Source organism: Leuciscus leuciscus (genome assembly GCF_965113295.1).
Source record: "Leuciscus leuciscus genome assembly, chromosome: 23".
Lineage (NCBI taxonomy): Eukaryota > Metazoa > Chordata > Actinopteri > Cypriniformes > Leuciscidae > Leuciscus > Leuciscus leuciscus.
The window spans coordinates 32,151,366-32,178,758 of record NC_138747.1 but is presented as its reverse complement, the minus strand read 5'-3'; the positions used below and the strand labels follow the sequence as shown (position 1 = coordinate 32,178,758).

The window sequence follows — 27,393 nt, the reverse complement described above, 5'->3', positions numbered from 1 at the left end:
TAACGGGCAATATTTGGTCTCGTGAATCTATAATTTGTTCCCTGGCCAATCGTTTTGGCTGAGGGCTAAGTGAAGTTTCATAACTTTATAAGCTATTTAACTTTACCGTTGTATGGTTAGACTAGAGCGCTGACTTTGTATGTTTGACTGAATTGTTTGCTTTATTTGTATAGCTTCTTGTACCTTTTACTTATACTTTTATAATGGCTAATATTGATAAAACTGAAATTTAACAAAAAGAGACTGGGTTGAGTTTTGTCATTTTAAATTTTAATACATCGAAGATGATCTGTAATGTTGTTTACTGCAACATCTGTTGTTTAGTACAAATGCACATATTCAAATGTTTAATATTTTTATATTATATTTAAACGAAAAGAGGCAGGGTTGTGTTTTATATTTCGTTTTGTTATAAATAGGCTAACGTTATATGCAGTGAATATAATCAATACACGTTGCCTGAACCACATTTGTGTGGCTATAATGTTTAAGATTTCTTTAAATTAAAACGAAAAGAGTTAGTGTGGTGTTTTATAATATATTTCGTTTTATTGTTGCCTAAAATATACATACAGAGATAACCGGAGTAGCAGAGCGAGCGGAGTGACGCGCCCTGTTCCATTTGCAGAATAACCGGACTCGCGTCCTTTACCCATATATGGATTGGCCAGAAGGTGGGCGGGGTTAGGATTTCCCAAGATTTTCCAAGATGGCGCCGCCCATACCCCCCATAAACGACTTCAAAACCGTTCTTCAGAAAGTCTATGGGTGACGTCACAGGCGCTTTGTCCATATTTTTTACAGTCTATGTTCAAAGCGTGTAGTTTCTAGTGAATCGTTTATACACAGCTATACTCTCCAGTTAGTGCTTCACTAGCCACTCAGCATTTTCACTAGCCACAATTTTGACATTGATACCGTGGGGAAAAACTGCCATATAGATATTTTTAATATGATCTCATAATTTGTCAGCAGGAATATTAGGCTGCGGTCACTTTAAGACCTAATGCACTGATCCAATATACTGTTACACATGTGTTTTCTTTCTCAGCGGTTTACGTTCACTTATAATGTAACTGACTGTGTTCACGTCAATACTCGCCATGACCGGCATTTTGACATTATTTTGTGTGTGTTTGACTGTTTAAGTGCAATAACAGTGAAAAATAACCCAATTTAGTACTGAGAGGAGGCTTTATGTGCCACACTTTGGGTGCTTGAGTACAAAATCTGTGGGAATGAGTAAAATTATGTGCAATACGCGCAATCCCACAGCGAAATTCAAGCCCTGAAACAGAAACAATATTCATCCGGAGCAAATGAAACGAGTGAGGAGAGGCGGGTTTGTGTGTCACTCGCTGTCAGAGAGAGAGAGAGAGAGAGACAGGGTATCGGTATCAGGTATACACTGTAAAAAAATTATATGATCAATAAATTATAACAACATGTATTTTTATTGCTTTAACTCATCAAAATAAGTTAAGCAATTTCCCTTTTTTTAATAAGTTAAACAAGATTCAACTCATTTTGAAATCAGTTTAATGTAATTTAAGTTGAAATGACTTAAACATCCAAGTTGATTGCACTTAAAAATGTAAGGCAGCAACTTTTTTAAAACCAACGTGACCCAACCATAATGAATCAGGAGACATATGATTATTGACTGAATCTGAGAGACTAAACAGCTGCGACAGATAATCAATAGCATTTCTAAAGAGAAACATTTGCATATTTTCTCCGAGAACATCTTTGTTAGGAACAAATTAACATGTTGTCAAAACACTCAGTATTTGCAGGCTCCGGCTTGACGTGTTCGGGATTGAATGGCTCATTGCATCAGTCGTGAAACAGCACGACACCACATGTATTACTGAAGCCTTGCCATGCTGACAAATGTGATGGATCTGTCAGAATCAATCCTCTACAAGGACAAGCAGGATATGTTTCTCGGTGAAATAATGGTGGGAACGAGTGGCTCCTGTAAGCCATGATTCTGCTTCCCATGAGCCTTCAGGAATATTCAATATCCAGTCCAGTCCCAACACCAGCTCTCCTCCAGCTGTGCCAATGATGGTTAGCGTAACGCTCTCGGGAGGAGTAATGAAGTCCTCCAGAACTTATACAGGTAATAATACACATCCTCTCACATCAGCACTGTGAAACTAAACGCTGCATAATATGAGCCGACTATCCAACATGTGCAATATCTCTCAATATCTGATATTACTATCAGCAGCACAAGATGCTATCGCTGTAAAACCCGTCCAGAAGAGCACCTGCGCTCCCAGTCTATTTAACTTCTGATTTATTATGAATGTAAAGGAAAAGAGTGACAAACACAAATGATGTGTTCAGAAGGCAAACAAGCTCAGAGTAAGTCACACACAACTTCAGACCTTCAGGAAGTCCTCTAAACTTCTCCGAGAGAAATCTCAAAGTTTCACTGCAGACGCTGGGAAAAATGCCAAGTTTTTCCTTCATCATACAGTGCAGAGAGATTCTTCCTGTGCTTGAGAATCATAAGAGTCCTACTAATGACTGAACATAAACCAGCAGTTCACACACACACACACACACACACACACACACACACACACACACACACACACACACACACAAAATGCATTTAAAGCTTTTAAAAGCCTGCAATGATTCACCGTTAATCAAACAACAATCTGGTTCTAGTTATGGAATTTTTAAAAGATTGATCATAACACAGTATGATTATGATTGTAATATAATATAATATAATATAATATAATATAATATAATATAATATAATATAATATAATATAATATAATAAAGTCTACTTTATGGGTCATTCCTGGGATCCGGTGCCTTTTGTGTCCCCAGTAAAGATGATCTTACTGCCTTAAAATGTCGAACAATATCCATTTTAAACATGTCTTAGTCATAAATAACACTATTTGAATTCTAAGCATAATAAAAATAATGATTTGAGACATTTTAAAGCATTTTGGGTCACCATATATCACCATAAAAATCAATAGTCAAAAAATCTAAAAAGTAATATTTGTAACAGGTTTACTATATGTGAGAGATGGGAAATCATCCATCCATCCATTCTTTACACCATTTACACCTGTTATTTTCTCCACTCTGTTATCACTTTGTCCACCCTATTAAGCATTTTTTTTTTATTACAATAATTTCAGAAAATCAGCAAAAATCATACTAATAATTTAGAATGTACAATATTATTATTACATTTACAATAATAGAACATTTACTAGAGTTTCAATAATGCATTACTTTAAAAAGTCAATAAAAACATATTTTCGGCATTTGCATCTGAAAACGGAAAATACAAAGTGATGCGTCTGTGAGAAAATAAGTATAATATTTATAAGTATATGAAACTGTTGTTCATCTGTCCTTAAGAGGGTGGACATTTTTGATCTATCATTTCATTTCTTCTGTTTAATAACGGCCTCCTCCCATCTATACACATTACTCAGGGTAGATGGGATTATTGATTTGAAAGAAAACATAGACTTTCAAAAAGTGTTTCATGAAAGTGTTTTAGTTTCGCTGTTTCTGTAGGAGAACTCTGAGCTTTTGGGTCGCTCTCTTTGACCAGTATCTCGTTCTCAGAATCTCCTCTTTCCTAAGCCATCCTCAGATGAGTAATATAATAGTTGACATGCTAGAGCAATCTGAGGAAGTGCAGGCATTTTCATTATTAATGCCAGTCTGTAATTATTTAATGAGACACATTTAATTGTTGTAAATGAACAGGAACATGTCATTTTTAGCTCAGATGTGCTTTATGCGTTGCATTATGATGGTTACCGGACACTATTTTAACTGCATTTGATGGAAACTCAGAGTAACAAGCTATAGTTTCCAGTGATTAATGGTGTAACGTTACACAATTCCCACATTTTATATCTCAGAGAGTCGTACAGCTGAGCAAACTGAGGCGATATCAAGTGCACTTGATTAAAATGTCCATGATTCACGGTCACTTGGTTCGTTCAGGCATTTAAATCATAGAAATTAAAATGAATCCCCATAAAGGCGTTTTTACATCTAATACATTCTCTCTTTTTTTTCACCTGAGCTGGGCTTGTTTTGTTTTTTTTTATAATAAAAAAGTTATATTTTTGGGCAAATGTAAAGACGCTTTCACACTAAAAGTGAAATAATAATCCTCAGGCTGAGGGAACGCAGGTTTACTCCTGTACAGTAGTGTACAGTAGAGGCTCAAACCTTCCAGCTGATGATCTGGAGAACAGAAGAATATCGTCCAGGAGGAAAAAGTTTAACACTTACTTACTTACTAACACTTGGGGATATTTTGGGGATATTTAATTTAATTTTATCAATCAATAAATTCCTCTTGAAACAAACTTTGTTGTATTATTTTAATTTAATACTGTGAAGCTGCTTTGATACAATCTGTATTGTGAAAAGCGCTATACAAATAAACTTGACTTGACTTGACTTGACTTACTTTACCAATAAAAACATTTTTGCTGATGGTTTAAATCGAAGGTCAGAAGCAAGTACATTGGTCAATAAAGTGAGATTAAATGAATAAAAATGTTTTATTTAACATATTTAGTTATTGGAGGTTTGCATAGTATTCTGATTCTGCATTTCACAGATTTTATAAATTTTGAGGAATATTGAATCTTCTTTTTTTTTTCTGTGCAAGAGAGATGAGGAAATGCTCACATTCAGTCTAGAAATCAAGCGTAGCGTCAGTTCTGGCAGATCACGTTAGTCAAGCTCTCGTCAGTGACTCTCAGCTGATCCTCTACCTATAGGAATATGACATCTATCACTGTATACATATATAAGCTCCTCGCGTTTCTCAGGAGCTGATTACCCTCCTCCCTCCCCAGCTCCACCTGTCTCTGTCAGGATCTGGCCTTCTGATTCCCCTTGAATCAGAATAAATTCTCGAATTATGTTGTACATTAAAATCTTGAATTAATGATATCTGCAATACATTATTGTTGGTTCTGTTCTGTTTACCCTGAGGGGAGTTATTGCTGCTCTCCAGGGTTGGGGAGTAACGCAATACATGTAATGGCGTTATGTAATCAGGATACAAAAATCCAGTAACTGTAATCCGTTACAGTTACATCAAAAAACATAGTAATCAGATTATAGTTACATTTTGAAAAAATGGGGAATACTTTCAGGATTACAATGGTTTCATTTATAAATCAGTATTTTGCCATAATAACACTATATTAAGCGCTGCTTGATTATACAGTAGTTCCTGGTTCTGTTGCCAGTAATGACTCACGTGTGCCACCCGCTGGTGCATGTGCAAATAACAGCTTTCTACAATCTCCTCAGATGCAGAGTGAATCACTGCTGCTAGTAGAAACGATGCTGCCTGCCGGTAAAATCGCTTTTAATTCATGGAAATTCCACTGCTATTTTGTAGAAATTAGGAGAGTAGCTTTTTTAGTACCCAAAATGTCCTTTCTTAATCTTTTCTCACTTAACGGGATGTTCGGTGTCTAGATAACATAGGGGAACTCCCACTGCCAACGCCCCACGTCCAGTCAGGCAAATTAAGAAAGATCACGGCTTTAGTCAACATGTAGGCCTATTTTAAAATAAACTAATATGTAGATTGTGTAAAAAAATTAAATGTTGTGTTTTTATTTTTTTGTTCAAAATTTGTTACAAATAAAACAAAATAATTTGTAATACCATACATTAGCCACTAGATGTCTGTATAGCCCTTTACATAAATATATATTCAGGCATGTGTGTATATTTTGCAAATATTGTACACTGGACCAAATTCTTAATAAATTAAAAAAATATATATATATATTTTAATAATATTTCTTCTTGCTTGACTTTATTTATATACGTGACCTTGAAGTAATCCCAAAGTAATCAGTTACATTACTTTCATATTATAGTACTTGGATTGCGTTACTGAAAACTTTTTTTAAGAAGTAATTTGTAACTGTAACGGAATACATTTTTAAAGTAACCCTCCCAAGCCTGTTGCTCTCCTGCTCTTATCCATGCTAGACTAGTTATTGCCCAGAACAGAAACCATACCGCCAGTCCAGACTGTATGCTAACTGTCAATCATATTTGACGATAGTGGTCCTGACAGAACTACAATAACCATCTTGTTCACACACACACCTCTGCACTTCGATTCATCTCAACATGGGGACAGGAGAGCTGTCAGTCATTAAATGGGGAAACAAAGTAACTTGCGTTACTTATTTGAAACAGTAACTCAGATATTTTGTTGTAAATTTTAAAAGTAATGCGTTACTTTACTAGTTACTTGAAAAAGTAATCTGATTACGTAACTCATGTTACTTGTAATGAGTTACTCCCAAAGCAGCTCTGATTACCTCACACACACTCACACACACTCACACACACGCACTGAACACTTTTAAAACTTTTAGCCTTTTATGTTCAATCCGGAGTCAGACAAAGATGGAGAGACTCAAGAAGAAGTGACAACATGTAGAAGCAACAGGACGTCTCTGAATGGTTAGTTGATGAATTTATGAAGCTAATGTGTAGTTATCGTCTAGTCATTGATTAGCATATTCTGTCATGATAATCTATAAATCGCGTTCCCGGGGGCGGGGTTTATGTAAATTGTAGGGTTTGTGATGTCACTAACCCTGAAGAAGCTCTTTGTAGGCCCTATCAGCCATTTGTTGTAGTCAAAAAGCTGTAAAAGAAATGATCTTTTCATCTCCAATAGGGACATTTTCCCAATGAGCCTGTAGATTATGTCACCGCATTACATTAGAAAACAGAATCTTTTTCTTCTGTGTTTCACAGTTTGAAACCACATGATGATTGTCATTTTTGAACGCTTGAGTATTTCCATAAACACAATTCAACATCAAATTGCAAAACAGGATTTGTTTGTCCGCGCGGCGAGTTTTAATAGTGTTGTGATCTCACACCAGGGGAAGTGAATGTGAAGATGTCTCTATGGAGATTGGGCTGTTTCTGAAACAAATACCAGCGGATGAAAGTCATTTGTGTGTAAAGGGTGAAGAGATTGAGACACGCTGCCTTTTCTTCCCACGAGTCCTCCTTTGTCCAGGGTCTTTTGGAGAACGGATCGCTCCGGGGTTTGCGGATAGTGCTGGATTTACACGCTAGCCTCTCACATGACTGCACACAAACCACGGCTCGAGTGATCGACTTCGTTTCCACCGAGACTTTAATAACCTGTGTCTCAATGCCGGCCTGGAGAAAGGGCTCAAACATGTGAGACGACATCAGTGATGCTTAACCTCACACCCGAGCTTATGTTCAGGAGCTCACACTGCTGCTCTAAAGTGTGGGATCGGTGTGTTTTTAATGTTTTTAAAAGAAGTCTAATGCTCATCAAGGCTGCATTTATTTGATCAAAAAATACAGTAAAAACAGTGAAATATTATTACAATTTAAATGACTGTTTTCTATGTGAATATATAGTAAAGTGTAATTTATTCCTGTGATCCATCACAAAAACTAATGATATTGAAAAAAATATATATTTTTATTCAGCAAGGACGCATTTAATTGATCAGAAGTGTCAGTAAAGACTGTGGCGAGCAGGACGAGGATGGCGGCGTGATTGATAATGAGCGACGCACCGGTCTCGACGACAGTGAAGATCGAGAGAGGACCAGGCCTGGATTTATGTTGTGTTTTATGTTTTATAATACGTGGCAGCAGTCGTCCATGAGGGGCTATGTTATGTTTTATGTTATGTTTTATGTTTATGTTCCGTGAGGGGCTGCTGTCTTTTACTTTCATTTTGTATTTATTTATGGATTAAAGTATTTGAATGTAACTTTGCTACAAAGACATTTAATTTTTTTTACAAAGTATTCTATTCTATCAAATAATTGCTGTTCTTTTGAAATTTCTAGAATAGAAAACAATTATTTTAAATTGGAATAATATTTAACATTATTACTGTTTTTTGTTTTGTTTTTATGAAATAAGTGCAGCCTTGTAGAGGGATTCCTGATCATGAGGCGAGCTGCCCTTTAATGCGATGCCTGGGATCCGTTTCAGAGAGAGCAGATGCCATGTCACTTCCTGAACACACACACGACTCCCTGCTGCCGCCAGTGTGTGTGTGTGTGTGTGTGTGTGTGGACCCCCGCCGGCGCGCAGTCGAAGCCTCTCAGATGTCCTCCGTCCCGGGGTCCATGATGTGCTGACGCTGCATATTGATCCACCGCAGAGGATCCACCTTTGCTTTGCAGATGCTCACAGTGTCGGCGTCTCTTGGGTTTGCCAGGAAATTTGATTCAATTCGACATGCCTGTCTGAAACACGACTCAACTGGACTGATTTCACCAGTAAAGTCATGATGTTTTTACCTCCAAATAAATAGCCTGTGATCAATTTTTTTTAGTAATCATCATAAATTAGGTATCAGTAATTAAAAAAATTACCCCTTTAGTCAGTCATTTTATCCCTTAAAACAAATCTGTGATCACCAAAATGACATATTTAAACCTTTTTCCTTGAAATTTTTTTTATTTGTGCCTTAAAATATCTTGAATGTAACTCGACACCCTTGCCTCATTTAGTATACGCGGTTCTATGAATATGCAAATGAGCCCCGCCTCCACTCACTCACTCAGCTCAGAGATCCACTGGTTGACGATCACACGTTGATCTGATTGGTTACAAGGTAGTTTGTGACGTCAGAAACACCAGCGATTTCAAAGCGTGTGTTTGAGACTGTCTTTGGTTCACTGCAGTTTTAAGGAGGAAATACTCAGCAATGCTGTCGACTTATGAACTTACACATGGTTTGTCTTAAAGCAGATTAAAAACACCACATAGACACATAAACACGGCGACTTTAAACGCTCAAAATTCATTCTGTGAAAACAGTTTTGGAATTTGACTTTGCGTTACAATGGAAACGGTGCTTTAAAACCTTTTAGTGAGCGAAATATTTGTGATATTAACTTGGTTAGACGTGGCTTTGATTTTCTAGCAATTTTCTGTCAAATGAGTTGTTGTTTTTTCTCACAATTGTTAGGAAAAAAGTCAGAATTGTCAGTTGCAAGAAGTTACAATTACCTTTTTCATTTTTTTTTTTATACATTATGTCTCATTTGACACACTGGAAAAAGAAGATCAAGTTGAGATGAATTGCATTGTGGGACGAAGTATTCTGCACAGTGTGTTCTGTGAGAGTCGGGACAGTAATCAAGCCGGACTGATGCTGGTAATGCAGTGAAATTAGAGTCTCTTTGGTCAATGAGGCGGTGTTTCAGTAAGTCTCGTCTCTAACCATCTGTCAATCATCCTCCTCTCCTCCCAGATCAATCTCTTAAAGATGAAGTGTGTCATTTCTAGGCATTGGTGAGAAAGCATGACAGACCGTCTGTCCATATTGATCCAGAGTATGCAAACGCTCTCTGAAACATCATCCAGGGCTCGTGTCGAAGCAAGCACACACACGTCAGCCATAACACATGAAATATTAAAGATGTGTCCGAGCTATATCTGGTCCACAGGATTCATCTCCTGACTCTAGTGAACTCCATGATTCTGCACTACTAGAGATTCATTCGCTTTATATTCTCAGCTCAGCACTGCTCAGATCATCTACCTTTAGCAGAAACAGCATATTGCTTTTATTTATTCTTCGTGTGACCAGCATCTATCACTTATATTTGGTATCTACCTCTATTAACATTCAACACAGTGTAAACAGCATCAGCGTTTTTTTGCCTGAAATATATTAGCATGAAACGCAGATTAAAACAGATGTTAAATCATGATTGGATGAGTAAAATTGATGTTTGCTTGTGGTAAAAGTAAATTAAATGCCTGTAACGGTTCTTGCAATGTAAAGTTTTCAATGAGACTCGATTCGTTTCATTTCTTCTCGCTGGCGTGTGGCTTCACAATAAGGACAGCTGTTCAGACGCCATTAAGAAAGTATTATACAACAGCTGCGTGAATCATGTTTCATTCTGTGAGTCATGAGTTATAAAAGATAAATGATTTATGGCAGATTAGCCCATTTCCAGAGCAGTAATGCAGATTATTTACAGACTAATATGACTATTACTGTACTATACTGTAGTGTAAAAAATTAATCTGTAGAAAAATTACCAGTAAGTTGGGGATATTTAAAGAGATGGTTCGGAGTAAAATCAACCTAGGGTCCTTTGCACCAAGACCTCGAGCCAAACACCCCCCAGAAGCCTTTATTCCCTTGGTCGGACATTATTAAAGTTAGAGCTTATTTAGAGATATCAGCCGGATGGTTTAGTGCAGCGCTAATGGATCCTATGATGTATCTGGTAAATTACTCCACTAATAATGCCCAGAATGATACCAAACTTCTACAGTAGTACAAATAGGTTCTGTACTCATAAAACGAGGCATTGGAAAGTTTGTAAGTACATCAGGAGTTTATTTAAATAACACTTGCCAGACGGCTAATGCTACCGCTAACCCGGACATCGACGTCACTTCAGTGATTTGGGAAAAGCACGTAAAAGTCCTGGCAGAAAGCGATGCATAAGGATGTACCGAACGACGCCCAGTTCCAGGCATGCACTAATATTTTGTTGGTAGTACCAGTTTACAACAATGATTAATTATTAAGTAACAAGATGTCAACACTTATCGTAACACTACATCCTTATGATCGCTTTCTGCCAGGACTTTTACGTGCTTTTCCCAAACCACTGAAGTGATGTCGACGTCCGGGTTAGCGGTAGCATTAGCTGTCAGGCAAGTGTTATTTAAATAAACTCCTGATGTACTTACAAACTTTCCAATGCCTCGTTTTGTGAGTACAGAACCTATTTGTACCCCTGTAGAAGTTTGGTGCCATTCTGGGCATTATTAGTGGATTAATTTACGGGATACAACCTTGGATCCATTTGCGCCTGCAGTAAACCATCCAGCTGATATCTCTAAATAAGCTCAAACTTTAATAATGTCCGACCAAGGGGAAAAAAGCTTCTGGGGGGTGTTTGGCTCGAGGTCTTGGTGCAAAGGACCCTAGGTTGATTTTACTCCGAACCATCCCTTTTATATAACTGTATAATACAACAAAACACAAGCAAACAGCTGTGAAAAATCAATATTAACATTACTTTGGAAATTGTTAGAGAAAAATATCTCAAAACTTCCTCATTAGTCCAAAAACAGCTTTTACTGGAACCAAGCTGCCAAAAGGACTCGTTTCGGAGTTTGTCTCAGTATGACATCACAGAGAGGAAGAAGATCGACGCCCACTTCTACATCATTGACTCTTAAGCCCCGCCCACCGATTTGCAAATGTCATTTAGTAGTAAATACGAGAGAGAGACTCCAACACAGGATTACTCCAGCAAAATAACATAGAGACGCCTCTGAGGATTACAATAATTTTTTTTGCATTGCGCTCCTTGTGATCCTAACTGTTAAATGAACTATTTTTAATAAATTGCCAAATCGCGTCAGTAAGACGCTGTTCCTTTGTTCGCTTCGTTTTACTGCAGATTTGTTTTTAAACATGACACAGTTCGACGCAGAGAGACTGAAAATAAAAGATGATGCAGTGATGCAGTGACTGATTTAATATAATAAAATGCATCACAAATACATAAGGAATAAATATAAATAAAGATGATTAATTACCGTCTCAGAATAGAGTCTCCTTGATATTTGAGGTTTAGGATTGTTTTCTTCTGATACAGGATTGGCTCAAACATGAGTGGCTGAATTTCAGCGGTTGCCTTTTTTTTAAACAAAATTTAATTTTGTATTGTATTATTTTTCAAAACAATTCCACACGTGTAATGGCGGGGACATTGACAATTATTTCAATATGCAAAACCGTTACCCAATCATAGCAGTGGGCGTTTACTTCCAAGTCTTGAATGCGGCGGCACGTCTATCAAAATGCACTGTTTCAAAGAGAGGATAGAAAATAGCTTATTACTTATTACTTATTTTTTTATGTAAATATGTTGCTATCATTATAAGTGGGCATCGGAGGACATTATAAAAATTGACTCCTTTAATCAATGTTGGGAAGCTGCTTTGAAACCATATCTAAATATAAGATACTCATCATTTAAAGTAGTTCAACTACAGTCAAGAGTAGTTTACTGAGAAGTGCATTTGTTTTTAAATATGTTATAGTTTGATAAAATGAATGGTCTGGACTTTCCCAACAAGAGAGAGAGAGAGAGAGAAGTTAAAGAGAGCTTGTTTTTTATTGCCTCAGGTTGTTTGGCTGTAAAACTGCGGGAACAACTCAATATGACAAAAAAAACAATGTTTTGTTATGTTACACCACTGAAAAAAGTAGCCTGTTACTGTAAACGCTAAAAACAGCTGAAGGACTGTCACAAACACACATTACCACTGTCTCTACTGAACACGTCACATGGTGGCTTTTGTGTTCGGTGTGGACAGACTGATAGCATTAACTACATACTTTTATGATACTGTACTTTCAGCATTACTGGCTAAAATATGGTTTTCGGGTGAGTAAATGATGACAGGCTTTTCATTTTGCAGTTGTACATTTACCTGCTCTAAATCTGCTTGAGTTTTAGTTAGAGAAGTTGGCAACAGCTCATTTTAATAGCATTACACAAACTGCTTGTGTCCCAAATACTGCCCTAAACCCTTGGGTCCCAAGTCCTCCTTTTGGTGACGTAATGCAGGATAGTGGACAAGCAAAAGCATGAGCACCAGAGCCTTCAAACATCTACCTGATATTAAAGGAGTCCTGATAATTTACTATGTGAATGTAAAAGGTCTACAAAGTTAAAAGTGCAGATAAATGGAGTTTTTGTCTCCCAAAAATAAGAAGTGATTCTGAACTGAAATGAGTCGTCAATAATTTTAGTCTCACTTCATGCTGAATCTGCATAGGTTTGTAACTAATTTGCATAATGCCCGCCTCTGGTCTTGATTTGCTAAACAGCGTCTCTTAGCTCCGCCCTCAATCACTGTAGTTTATCTGAGACTGGAAGAGTTTGGTTTGTGTTGTTCATGTGGAGAAGACGCTGTTTTCTGCAGACAAAGCAATTCCACTTTGATGAGATTGATACGGTAAAACCCACGCTATCGTTACTGTTCGTATCACTGTGATCAAGAGCTGAGATTCAGATATGATAATGAGCGTTTGGTTTCTGAACAATCAGAGCAGAGAGCTCTCAGAGAGGCGGAGTTTAGAGAGACTGAATCCTTGATCGAACCGTTTCAGACACTGAGAGAAAAGAGTTTCAACAAATATAGCAGTAATGGTTGAGTCGGGTCGGGTCGAGTTAAATGATTTCGGGTACGGGCCGGGTTCGGGCTTAAGTTCAAAGCCTGTGCAGACCTCTAGTCGTAACCCAGCTGTGTGATCGGGAAGTGTGTGTCGTAACCCAGCTAGTGGAGTGTGTGTCGTAACCCAGCTGTGGGGTCGGTGGGATCGAGTAGTGTGTGTCATAACCCAGCTGTGGGCTCGGGAAGTGTGTGTCGTAACCCAGCTGTGGGCTCTGGAAGTGTGTGTTGTAACCCAGCTGTGGGCTCTGGAAGTGTGTGTTGTAACCCAGCTGTGGGATCGTCGAGTGTGTTTCGTAACCCAGCTGTGGGCTCCGGGAGTGTGTGTCGTAACCCAGCTGTGGGCTCAGGGCGTGTGTGTCGTTACCCAGCTGTCGGCTCGATGAGTGTGTGTTGTATCCCAGCTGTGGGCTCTGGAAGTGTGTGTTGTAACCCAGCTGTGGGCTCTGGAAGTGTGTGTTGTAACCCAGCTGTGGGCTCGGGAAGTGTGTGTTGTAACCCAGCTGTGGGCTCGGGAAGTGTGTGTTGTAACCCAGCTGTGGGCTCGGCGAGTGTGTCGTAACCCAGCTGTGGGCTCTGGAAGTGTGTGTTGTAACCCAGCTGTGGGCTCGGGAAGTGTGTGTCGTAACCCAGCTGTGGGCTCGGCGAGTGTGTCGTAACCCAGCTATGGGCTCGGGAAGTGTGTGTTGTAACCCAGCTGTGGGCTCGGGAAGTGTGTGTCGTAACCCAGCTGTGGGCTCGGCGAGTGTGTCGTAACCCAGCTATGGGCTCTGGAAGTGTGTGTCGCAACCCAGCTGTGGGCTCGGCGAGTGTGTGTCGTAACCCAGCTGTGGGATAGGGAAGTGTGTGTCGTAACCCAGCTGTGGGCTCGGCGAGTGTGTGTCGTAACCCAGCTATGGGCTCGGGAAGTGTGTGTCGTAACCCAGCTATGGGCTCGATGAGTGTGTGTCATAACCCAGCTGTGGGCTCGGGAAGTGTGTGTCGTAACCCAGCTGTGGGCTCTGGAAGTGTGTGTCGTAACCCAGCTGTGGGCTCGATGAGTGTGTGTCGTAACCCAGCTATGGGCTCAATGAGTGTGTGTCGTAACCCAGCTGTGGGCTCGGGAAGTGTGTGTCGTAACCCAGCTATGGGCTCGATGAGTGTGTGTCGTAACCCAGCTATGGGCTCGGGAAGTGTGTGTCGTAACCCAGCTATGGGCTTGATGAGTGTGTGTCGTAACCCAGCTGTGGGCTCGATGAGTGTGTGTCGTAACCCAGCTATGGGCTCGATGAGTCTGTCGTAACCCAGCTATGGGCTCGATGAGTGTGTGTCGTAACCCAGCTGTGGGCTCGATGAGTGTGTCGTAACCCAGCTGTGGACTCTGGAAGTGTGTGTCGTAACCCAGCTATGGGCTCGATGAGTGTGTGTCGTAACCCAGCTATGGGCTCGATGAGTGTGTCGTAACCCAGCTGTGGACTCTGGAAGTGTGTGTCGTAACCCAGCTATGGGCTCGATGAGTGTGTGTCGTAACCCAGCTGCGGGCTTGGGAAGTGTGTGTTGTAACCCAGCTATGGGCTCGATGAGTGTGTGTCGTAACCCAGCTGCGGGCTCGGGAAGTATGTGTCGTAACCCAGCTATGGGCTCAATGAGTGTGTGTCATAACCCAGCTGTGGGCTCTGGAAGTGTGTGTCGTAACCCAGCTATGGGCTCTATGAGTGTGTGTCGTAACCCAGCTACGGCTCGATGAGTGTGTGTCGTAACCCAGCTGTGGGCTCGGGAAGTGTGTGTCGTAACCCAGCTACGGGCTCGATGAGTGTGTGTCGTAACCCAGCTACGGGCTCGATGAGTGTGTGTCGTAACCCAGCTGTGGGCTCGGGAAGTGTGTGTCATAACCCAGCTGCGGGCTCTGAAAGTGTGTTTCGTAACCCAGCTGTGGGCTCGATGAGTGTGTGTCGTAACCCAGCTATGGGCTCAATGAGTGTGTGTCATAACCCAGCTGCGGGCTCTGGAAGTGTGTGTCGTAACCCAGCTATGGGCTCGATGAGTGTGTGTCGTAACCCAGCTATGGGCTCGATGAGTGTGTGTCGTAACCCAGCTGTGGGCTCGGGAAGTGTGTGTCGTAACCCAGCTATGGGCTCGATGAGTGTGTGTCGTAACCCAGTTGTGGGCTCGGGAAGTGTGTCGTAACCCAGCTATGGGCTCGATGAGTGTGTGTCGTAACCCAGCTATGGGCTCGGGAAGTGTGTGTCGTAACCCAGCTATGGGCTCGATGAGTGTGTGTCGTAACCCAGCTGTGGGCTCGGGAAGTGTGTGTCGTAACCCAGCTGTGGGATAGGGGAGTGTGTGTCGTAACCCAGCTATGGGCTCGATGAGTGTGTGTCGTAACCCAGCTGTGGGCTCGGCGAGTGTGTGTCGTAACCCAGCTGTGGGCTCGGCGAGTGTGTGTCGTAACGCAGCTATGGGCTCGGGAAGTGTGTGTCGTAACCCAGCTATGGGCTCGATGAGTGTGTGTCGTAACCCAGCTGTGGGCTCGATGAGTGTGTGTCGTAACCCAGCTTCGGGCTCTGGAAGTTTGTGTCGTAACCCAGCTGCGGGCTCTGGAAGTGTGTGTCGTAACCCAGCTATGGGCTCGATGAGTGTGTGTCATAACCCAGCTGCGGGCTCTGGAAGAGTGTGTCGTAACCCAGCTGTGGGCTCGATGAGTGTGTGTCATAACCCAGCTGCGGGCTCTGGAAGTGTGTGTCGTAACCCAGCTGTGGGCTCGATGAGTGTGTGTCGTAACCCAGCTGTGGGCTCGATGAGTGTGTGTCGTAACCCAGCTGTGGGCTCGGGAAGTGTGTGTCGTAACCCAGCTATGGGCTCGATGAGTGTGTGTCGTAACCCAGCTATGGGCTCGGGAAGTGTGTGTCGTAACCCAGCTGTGGGCTCGGGAAGTGTGTGTCGTAACCCAGCTATGGGCTCGATGAGTGTGTGTCGTAACCCAGCTATGGGCTCGGGAAGTGTGTGTCGTAACCCAGCTATGGGCTCGATGAATGTGTGTCGTAACCCAGCTGTGGGATAGGGGAGTGTGTGTCGTAACCCAGCTGTGGGCTCGGCGAGTGTGTGTCGTAACCCAGCTATGGGCTCGATGAATGTGTGTCGTAACCCAGCTGTGGGCTCGGCGAGTGTGTGTCGTAACCCAGCTGTGGGATAGGGGAGTGTGTGTCGTAACCCAGCTGTGGGCTCGGCGAGTGTGTGTCGTAACCCAGCAGTGGGCTCATGAACGTCCGGCACATGACGCATCAGAATGCAACAAGCATAACCTGATCCCCTACAGATGCAATCAAACACGCACACACACACACACGCAGCGGTAATGAGCGAGCATCTCGCTGCCGGCACGATGAAGGATGATCCACAGCAACTTATGCAGTCATTACAGCAGACACACATTTACAGCTGAGCACTTGTGCATATGACACCTACTGCGCGAGATAAACGCCGTCTGAAACTTACATAACCTTTACATACAAAACATCTTCAACATGTATATTATATTAATAACAAGTATTCTCTGTAATAGTACATGCTATATGACCATGACATATTTCAGCTATGAAACGGTACATATATATATATATATATATATATATATATATATATATATATATCACTTTTTTTTCAACATGTACAGTCAAACCAAACATTATTCAGACACCTTGCTATCCTAACTAACATAAATGAACTATAGTGTCCTGTACCCACTAGTAAAAAAATATGATCAAAAATGATATATGGTGTCTGAATAATTTTTGGTTTGACTGTAAGTTATATTAAAAACAAGTATTCTCTGTAATAGTACATGCTATATCACCAGCTATGAAACTGACATATTAATGAGGATCTGCTGACTTCGGTACGGACGAGATCCCCCTCGTGTTCTTACACAGCGCATCCAAAAACACAGTTTTGTCGCAGTGAAGCTACGACTCTGGAGGTCACCGCCATGTGTCCTCTGAACACGATCTGAGAAACCTACATCCACACAACAAACTTTACACTCATTCTGAAGAGGTCGAACTCAACAACAGCGGGTCGGAAACTGTCCCCAGCTAAATCTGTCTGTGCTCAGGCGTATCTGAGGGCACCCATGCAAGAGAGCTTTGACATAATCCCATTCAACTGTAACTGGAGCTTCCAATGCTAGAGAAAACAGCCGTGACACACTGGTCAGGAGATCATTTAAGACAGCATGAAACCCAATGCGTCCCCACCTGCCAGCGTGCCAACCTTCTGCGTGTGAAGGACACATGCGCTTCGGCACAGCTGCTCCGTGTTCCCGAACGCCACAGAGACGCAAACATGCATTAACTGTCAAATGAAGCGGTTCTAGAAGCAGAGGTGAGTTTTACTTACTGAACCAGACGATCATGTCAAATCCACAATGCCGTGAGTCTCAGAGAAGAGTAATCACCCTTCAGCATCTGTACTGAGAGACGCAAACACAGACTCAACCGTACGACACAACACACTGACAGAGAGAGAGAGGGAGAGAGAGAGAGAGAGAGAGGGAGAGAGAGAAAGCGAGAGAGAGAGAGAGAGGGAGAGTGAGAGGGAGAGAGAGAGATGGAAAGTAAAGGAGAGTGAGGTAAAGGGAGGGCTGAACCCTGCAGAACACACAGAAAGAGAAAGAGACATGAAGAGATGGGAATGAGAAACACTCAGAGAGACAGATAGATAGATAGATAGATAGATAGATAGATAGATAGATAGATAGATAGATAGATAGATAGATAGATAGATAGATAGATAGATAGAATTTGTATAGCGCTTTTCACAATACACATCGTTTCAAAGCAGCTTTACAGGAGACTGTCTTAGTTATGTATTTCAGAAATGTACATATACAAATCACAGTTAGCAAAAAATTTACTTATTTTAACTATTTAATAATTTAAGTCAGAAACAAGAGCTCATTGAAGCAATGAATACTTGTTGGTTAACAAATGATCCAAATCCATCCATCATTAGTGTTGAAGAGTATAGCCAACAACAAGTAGTGACGCTACTAACTTTACATTTCTTCAGAGGCTTGACAGCAGCTTAGTTGCTTTTCCAGTAGCTAACTACTGTTTCAGCAAGTAGCGGTGTAGCCGTGTAGTAAAATATCACTAATGTTGTGTTTTGGATGGATGGATGGATGGATGGATGGATGGATGGATGGATGGATGGATGGATGGATGGATGGATGGATGGATGGATGGATGCATTTACAGTGAACGGAGCCACTTTGAGACGCACATCATGAGTCACACAGAACGCTTCGCTCTGAAACCCAACACGACCTCTTGAATCAGAGAGAAGTGCACCAGACTATCGCCATTTCGTTTTTTGTTCGATTGACAGATGCTTTGCCAAAGCAATGGAGCCAAACACAACATTAGTGATACTTTAGGTGCAAAATAAACCTGTGGCGGGACAGAGTAAACTATGACAGGTCATTGTAATTGAATCAGATATAGACATTTGATAAAAGTGCAATAAAGCCGAATAATTAATTTAAAAAGGCTATTATTCACATGTATCTTCTTGAAGTCTATGTCATGAAATATCAACTCACATGATCATCAGCCGATCTCTTCTCAGTGAACTCTAAAGATGCGTGTCATTAAAATAGATAATGCACAATTTTAGTTTGTGATGTAATGAGAAGACGCTGCTCTGCTTTAATGATTTGTTCATCGCTACACCGCTACTTGCTGAAAAAGTAGTTAGCCACTGGAAAAGCATCTAAGTTGCTGTCAAGCCACTGAAAAATGTGTGTGTGGAGCTTTAGCTCAAAATACCCCACAGATATTTTTATATAGCATGTTAAAGTTGTCACTTTTTGAGGGTGAGCAAAAACGCACCGGTTCTGTGTCTGTCCCTTTCAATGCAAATGAGCTGCTGCTCCCGGCACAGGGGGCGGAGCTTCAAGAGCTCGTGTCCTTTTACCTCACACACACATGGACTGAAAATGTCAAAAACTTTTAGTCTTTTATGTTTAAACCGGAGTCAGACAAAGATGGAGAGACTCAAGAAGAAGTGACAACACGTAGAAGCAACAGGACGTCTCTGAATGGTTAGTTGATGAATTTATGTAGCTTATGTGTAGTTAACTATCTTCAATTAGCATAGTCTGTCATGATAATCTATAGATCGCTGTATTCATGGGTTTCATCAGGTCCCTTTCCACAGGTGTATAAAATCAAGCACCTAGATTATGAATGCAGACTGCATTGTGCTTGATTAATACACCTGTGGAAAGGGACCTGATGAAACCCATGAATAGGAACTGTTGTGAGATGCACACAGAGTGACTTTCTATTGCATGTGTAAAGACGGATGCTCCAGTTTGAGCTGACTCACAAATGTGCTCGACTTCAACAACTTTTCCTCTTCTCAACATGGACTGCGTGTTCTGGGGGCGGGGTTTATGTAAATTTTAGGGTTGGTGATGTCACTAACCCGGGAGGAATGTGGTGTAGTCTCTACCAGCCGTTTGTTGTAGTCCTTAAAAAGCGATTTCTTTAAAAGCAAATATCTCCCTTTGCTTTGAACTTTGAGCGTTGTAACTTTGCAGATGTTGTTTACGCTCAAACAGCAACATTACACACTAACTACAGTTAGAAAAGTCAAATCATAATCAACCACCCCTTTAAGTTAGTAGCGTCACTACTTGTATTTAGCTATACTCTTCAACACTGATGATGGATGGATTTGGATCATTTGTTAACAAACAAGAAACTCTTGTTTCTGACTTAAATTATTACGTTGTTTAAATTAGTACATTTTTAGCTAACTGTGATTTGTATATGTACATTTCTGAAATAACTAAGACAGTTTCCTCTGATATCAGAACACTCTAAACTGTAATGTGGACTCATGCACTTTATGTAAAGCTGCTTTGAAACGATGTGTATTATGAAAAGCGCTATACAAATAAATGTGAATTGGATGGATGGATGGATGGATGGATGGATGGATGGATGGATGGATGGATGGATGGATGGATGGATGGATGGATGGATGGATGGATGGATGGATGGATGGATGGATGGATGGATGGATGGATGGATGGATGGATGGATGGATGGATGGATGGATGGATGGATGGATGGATGGATGGATTGGATGGATGGATGGATGGATGGATGGATGGATGGATGGATGGATGGATGGATGGATGGATGGATTGGATGGATGGATGGATGGATGAAAAGACACTGCTATTGTATCTAAATGGTGACATACCATAGAATTATATATTATACACATCTAGTAATAAATAATCGCCCTTAACAGAGTTAAAGAGAATCAAAGTTTCTGCATTTGTTTTCTGCAAAAAGTGTTTTATTTACTTTATCTCTATACTGTCTTTACAAATGAGGACGCCCCCAGAAGGAGATTGTGTTTGATGTTTACTTCTGTGTACAGATCTGTCCCTGAAATATGGTGAAGCTGGAACACACACACACACACACACACACACACACACACACACACACAGCTTCACTTCAGTCGAACTCAAGGGTGTTTTGAAACACACTTCCTCACGGGACTCGAGTGATGCATGAGCCAATCCTGCTTATCAATTACAGGTGTCTCACGTCACAGTAAACTGGGTCTGTCGAATTCACCAGCCGGTAAGAGTCACGAGGATGCGGAATATGAGCTGGATGTCCAAGGATTATTGATTTGATGTGTAAATTCTATTTATGGAAAAATAACCCATTTAATCATGATCTCAGACCTAATCCAGAACCTCGAGCACAACAGGATGAACCGGAACGCCGTCTTCAAAACAACACGATCGATGCGGTCTGTACACTAGTGATGTATGCATTCATTCATCAAGGACACATTCAATTGATCAAAAGTGAAGGTAAAGACATTTCTAATGTTGCAAAAGATTTCTACGTAACATAAAAGCTGTTCTTTTGAGCTGAAAAAAGTATCACGGTTTCCACAAAAATCTGAATCAGCACAACAGTTTTCAACACTGATATTAATCATAAATGTTTCATGAGCAGCAAATCATCATATTATAATGTTTTCTGAAGGATCATGTGACACTGAAGACTGGAGTAATGGTGCTGAAAATCACAGGAATAAATTACAGTTTATCATATACTCATTCAGAACATTTTTGAACAAATAAATGCAGATTTGGTGATCAGAAGAGACTTCTTTCAAAAACCGGTAACACTTTACAATACGGTTCATTAGTTAACATTAGTTCACTACCTTAGTTAACATGAACTAAGAATAAGCAATATTTCTACAGCATTTATTAATCTTAGTTAATATTAATTTCAACATTTACTAATACGTAATTAAATCAAAGGTTTAGTTAACATTAGTTAATGCACTGTGAACTAACATGAACAAACAATGAACAGCTGCATTTTTATTAACTAACATTAATAAAGATGAATAAATACAGTAACAAATGTATTGCTCATTGTTAGTTCATGTTAGTAAATACATTAATGTTAAATAATGAACCTTATTATAAAGTGTTACCGAAATTCCTTATACAATTCCTTATATATGCCACGATACAAATTACATGTCATAACAAAAAAATACAAATATATGGGATTAATTGTTCAGCAGCCGTGTAACTCATTCATTCTGTTTGTAACTGACAGTCCTATAGTTAATCTTAAACACTCAGAGAGCCTTCATCATCGGTCTTCATCAGGTCGAGGTCCAGAATGCAAAGCTCTACGTGTCTGAGCGTCACATCTGTCATGTTCAGCCTAGTTTCCTCATCATGGACTTCTAGTTTATTTTCATGTTCATCATGTGTTTGTTCAGTTTCCCCGCTCCTCATTATTAGTTCATATGTGACCGCTGCGTTCTATTAATCATCCTCGTTTGTGACCCTGGACCACAAAACCAGTCACATGGGTCAATATTTTGAAATTGAGATTTATACATCATATGAAAGCTGAATAAATAAGATTTCCAGTGATGTATGGTGGATATGTATAGGACAATATTTGGCCGAGATACAACTATTGTAAATCTGGAATCTGAGGGTGCAAAAAAATCAAAACATTGAGAAAATCTCCTTTAAAGTTGTTCATTTATGATCACGATTGTGCAGCATTCACTCACACAAATACATGTTTGATATATTTACGGTAGGAAATTTACAAAATATCTTCATGGAACATGATCTTTACTGAATATCCTAATGATTTACGACATAAAAGAAAAATGGATAATTTTGACCCATACAATGTATTGTTGGCTATTGCCACAAATATACCCGTGTGACTCGTGACTGGTGACGTGATCCAGGGTCACATTTGTATTTGCTAAGTTGTTCCCTCACAGTTATTCTGTGTCCGATCACCGTTGTGTGTGAGTGTGTGTTGCTCAACCTGTTAGCCTGTCTTCTGGACTGTAAATAAATCTTTGTATTGGAAGTTATCTTCTTCGTCTGCCTTCCTGCAACCCAGCGTGACAATATCAAACTGATCATGTCCTCATGACCCACAGACGGGATGAGTGTGTGAGTGTGTGTTCTGCTGCAGGACAGATGGAGTGTGTGCCTGTGAATCGGGACGCCCCCGCATATCAATACTGCAGTGCAGCAAAGCCCTCGAGAGATGAAGAGACGGAGAGGACAGACTCAAACCTGTGCACCGGGGCTCAATGTGTCCACATGTGTGTGAGAAGACACTGCGTTCACATTTCAAATAGTTTAAGAGAATAAAAGCCGACGCACAATACTCAGATCTTCAAAATCTACCAATGTCTTCATTCAGAAGCCATACAAATACTAAAGTGCTCATCGCAAAAAAAGCGTTAGGCCAAGACTCCGACTCAAGAAGAGGTTTAGAGGTAATAAAAATGTGTTCTATACATTAAAGTCTCCCTGTAGTTAATAACTGTATCTCTTAAAACTCATCTTTGATCACCAAAATTACATATTTAAAAGTTTTTTCCTTGAAAATAAATGTTTTCATGCCTTAAAATATCTTGAATGTAACTTGACACCCTCGCCTCATTTAGTATGCGCGGCTCTATGAATATGCAAATGAGCCCCGCCTCCACTCACTCACTCAGCTCAGAGATCCACTGGTTGACGATCACACGTTGATCTGATTGGTTACAAGGTAGTTTGTGACGTCAGAAACACCAGCGATTTCAAAGCGTGTTTTTGAGACTGTCTTTGGTTCACTGCAGTTTTAAGGAGGAAATACTCAGCAATGCTGTCGACTTATGGATGGATGAAAGGATTCTGGAGTAATAATCGCCATTCACTTTTACTATAAGAAAAATAGCAGCAGCATAAGGGGCTGTTCACACAGAACGTGTTTTTAATTGTTTTAACCCTTATGTTGTGTTCGGGTCATTTTGAATGAACCCGAAAATGCTAGTTAATGTTATTGCGTTGGAATAAAATTTACTGACTTTACTGAGGCCTATGATTTATCAGTTCCAAAAATGAATACAAAACCTGTACAATTGAAAGAAAACAAGCTGAAAAAAATTGTAATCCAATATTTGCTGATACGGTAGCATAACGAGAGATTGATCAGCAATTTTTGGCAGGCTGTTGATTTTTGACCGGGAACACCATGGGCCCTATCTCGCACCCGGCGCAATTGACTTTGTACACCGACGCACAGCGGACTTTTCCCTCCACAGACGCACGTCGGTAAATTAGGGAATGAACTTGCGCTCCCGGGGGCGGTTCAGCGAAGAGAGGAGGCTTGTTCCGGCGCAAACGTTCCCTGGTGCTATTTTGCAGTTTCAGAAAACAATTCCGCCATAGACCAGGAGAAACCTAGTCTAAAGTCAGCGGCGCGTTATTCAGAGGCTATTTTAAGAGCGCATGCTTGGCCATAATGTAGCGTGTGCACAACACACACACACTTTGCTTCTCTCATCTACACAGACACAGCAGTTCACATTTTTAGAAAACCATACATTATTACAAGGAAAAAAATTCCACACGAGGGAAATCATTGTAGTGTCCATGAAGATGTTAAAAAATAGGCATAAATCTAGCTTACACATTTACCCAAATTAGCTAATCTGGGTGTGTTTCTCCATCCCCAATGTCACTTCTCTGTGTTTTACGGCCCTGACGAGAACGTCGGTCTCCTCGGCTGTGAACCGCTCCTGGCGTGCGTCTGGCAAATCCGCCGTTATAATAGCTCCCGCCATGGAACAAGCGCTCCTGCTCTTAAAGGGAATGTGAGATGACGCTCTGATTGGTTTATTTCACGTTACGCCCAAACCCCACCTATGAGTAATGAAGCTACTTCAGACCAACACATTTTAGTTTTGCGTCGAGATCCGCCCACAAAGTTACTTGCGTTTCACATTTGATACTTGCGTTTCAGATCGTTAAAATATGGCCCCACGAGTGTTAGAGCGTTTTCAACACAGCCCAAGGGTTAAACACACACTACACAGATGTTTTTGACTGTACGTAAGTCTTTTGCAGTTTTTTGCACATGACACACTTAAGTGCTCAAATTAAGACACAATCAACCTTTAAAGAACGTGTCTCTAGAGCTTTGCCGTTGAATTAACCGCAGAAACGTGTTCTCCATGAACGGCTAATAGTATAGAATCTAAAACTAGGAAAATAATTATAAATCCACTAATCCAAATGATTTTTCCGTGGCCTCTGGCTTCAACAATGGCACATGTTCCTCATGTCACAGGCTATTATTGGAGAGCGAGGTGTATTTTATTTATCGTGAGCCTGATTTGAGCTGCACCTCGACACATTTCAGCTGAATCATACAGCGCTGGGCTAAATTAGGATCTCAGCTTCACATCTCCTGCTCAACACACCCACATGTGAAGCATCAGAGACGTGTGCTGAACGCAAGGAAACTCAATCCAACACAAGACAGATGTGCACAAGTACGTCCCGGACGATATATAACCAGTCCTCTGTGCTGTCTGTGCATCAGTGCATGTGTGACGGTCTAAAACCAGAGATAACGCTCAAAGATACAACAAATACAATCAACACTTTATAGCGCATGCATTTACCTTTACCAGTAGTGGGGCATGTTGTCACGGTATGCCTCAATGGGGTTAGTTGTCACAATGAAATCCACTTCTAAACTACATTATAATAAAAATACTATAGCCATTTCAGCTAACTTTATATACCTAAAAGTTGGGGTCAGTAACATTATGTGTATATATACAGTACAGGCCAAAAGTTTGGACACATTACTATTTTTAATGTTTTTGAAAGAAGTTTCTTCTGCTCATCAAGCCTGCATTGATTTGATCAAAAATACAGATTTTTTTTTAATATTGTGATATTTTCACAGTGCTTTTCAATTTATTATACTTTAAATTATCATTTATTTCTGTGATCAAAGCTGAATTTTCAGCATCATTACTCCAGTCTTCAGTGTCACATGTGACATCCAGTCTATCACATGATCCTTTAGAAATCATTCTAATATTCTGATTTATTATGAGTGTTGGAAACAGTTCTGCTGCCTAATATATTTGATGAATAAAAGGTTAAAAAGAACTGCATTTATTCAAAAGAAAAAAATATTTTCTAATAATATAAATCTTCTTCACAATTTTTCAACACATCCTTGCTGAATAAAAGTATTGATTTATTTCAAAAAAAGAAAGAAAAAAAATTACTGACCCCAAATGACTGACCAGTAGTGTATATTGTTTTTACAAAAGATTTCTATTTTTAAAACATTTGCTTCTTTTTTTTTTCTTTTTTTTTTCTTTTTACTTTTTATTCATCAAAGTATTCTAAAAAAGTATCACAGGTTATGAAAAAATATGTGATAGACTTGAGTAATGATCCGGCAAATTCAGCTTTGCATCACAGAAATAAATGATCATTTAAAGTATAATAAATTGAAAACCAATTATTTTAAATTGTAATAATATATCACAATATTACTTTTTTTTTCTGTATTTTTGATCAAATAAAATAAATGCAGGCTTGATGAGCAGAAGAAACTTCTTTCAAAAACATTAAAAATAGTAATGTGTCCAAACTTTTGGCCTATACTGTATATATAGGCTAGGTTAATAGCAGCTTTCTAGGGATGACATCCTAGCTGAATAGTGTTATAATCATAATAATTTCATATTATTCATACAAGCACAAAAAGCATAGAACACACATATACTTCAGTTCAGTGAATTAGTTCAAAACTTTGATTCCTTAGCATCAATACTCAAGCATTTTAAAATTGTATGTTTTAGCAAAGAATATCGGGCCTATGTAATGAAACATTGCTTGAAGGTGAAGTATGAATCATAAGTGATCACATACGAACTGCTTCCTGTAATGAGTTCCTCAGAAGCCGCTCATACTCGCACTAATGCACGGAGACATCGACACGAACCAATGCAGAAGAGTCGCTACACGAGGTCACGACAGTAGCTATTAGCCTTTTACACGCCACAAACTCAACAGCTTCTCCAGAGTGTGCTGGTGTTTTAGTTAATTGGAGAGAGTCCTAAAGACTGTTACCCTTCCCTGAACCCTGTACCGCACACGTACGCCACGCTGACCACGACGCATTTAACACTAGAATCCACTGAGACGGGGCCTGATAACACACTTTCACAGATGCAATAATTAACAAAAGAAGGCATCTTCTGTTATAAAGTAAAACATGTAGTGAACCAGACATTCTGTGCATGATTGATCAAAATCAAGAGTGGTTTTCCCATAGACTGTAAATAAGTATAGCGTGGTGTGTGTGACGTCACTCGTAGTGTTTCTGAAGAGCGTTTTTGAAGCTCAAAGTGGGCGGAGCCAGCCGTCGCCATCTTGGCCGCGCGTCACTCCCGGAAAAATGAAAATGGCCAGCGAGGCGGATTAGCTGAGGTGACGTGACGCTAACAGACAAACGGCTAACATCAGCGGCAATCCACCTGTCACTCAAGTGGCCACGCCCTTAATTATGCAGAACTTTAAGGCTTAATATAATTTAAACGGATGAGTAATACAAAAAATTCACCTCTCACAGTTTTCATGAAGGGCAAAATTAGCTATATAGACCAAAACCACTTTTTGCACCAGGCTGTAAACATGTTTTTTTTCTGCTGTAAAGTTGGGAATTTTAACATGG

General features: G+C 40.3%; 1 protein-coding gene across 12 annotated transcripts in view; it reads right to left on the bottom strand.

Moving 5' to 3' along the window:
- atp2b2 (ATPase plasma membrane Ca2+ transporting 2) overlaps nucleotides 1-27,393 on the bottom strand; it is a 186,452-nt gene that overhangs the window by 104,500 nt on the left and 54,559 nt on the right. For 11 of the 12 annotated variants that reach the window (XR_014202070.1, XM_082156375.1, XM_082156373.1 and 8 more), the window contains exon 1: nucleotides 17,660-17,813. The exons of the other annotated variant lie outside the window; for it this stretch is intronic. The gene's annotated coding sequence lies outside the window, so the exon portion shown is untranslated. Of the gene's footprint in view, nucleotides 1-17,659; nucleotides 17,814-27,393 lie in introns of those variants that run through there. 12 annotated transcript variants of the gene reach the window in all.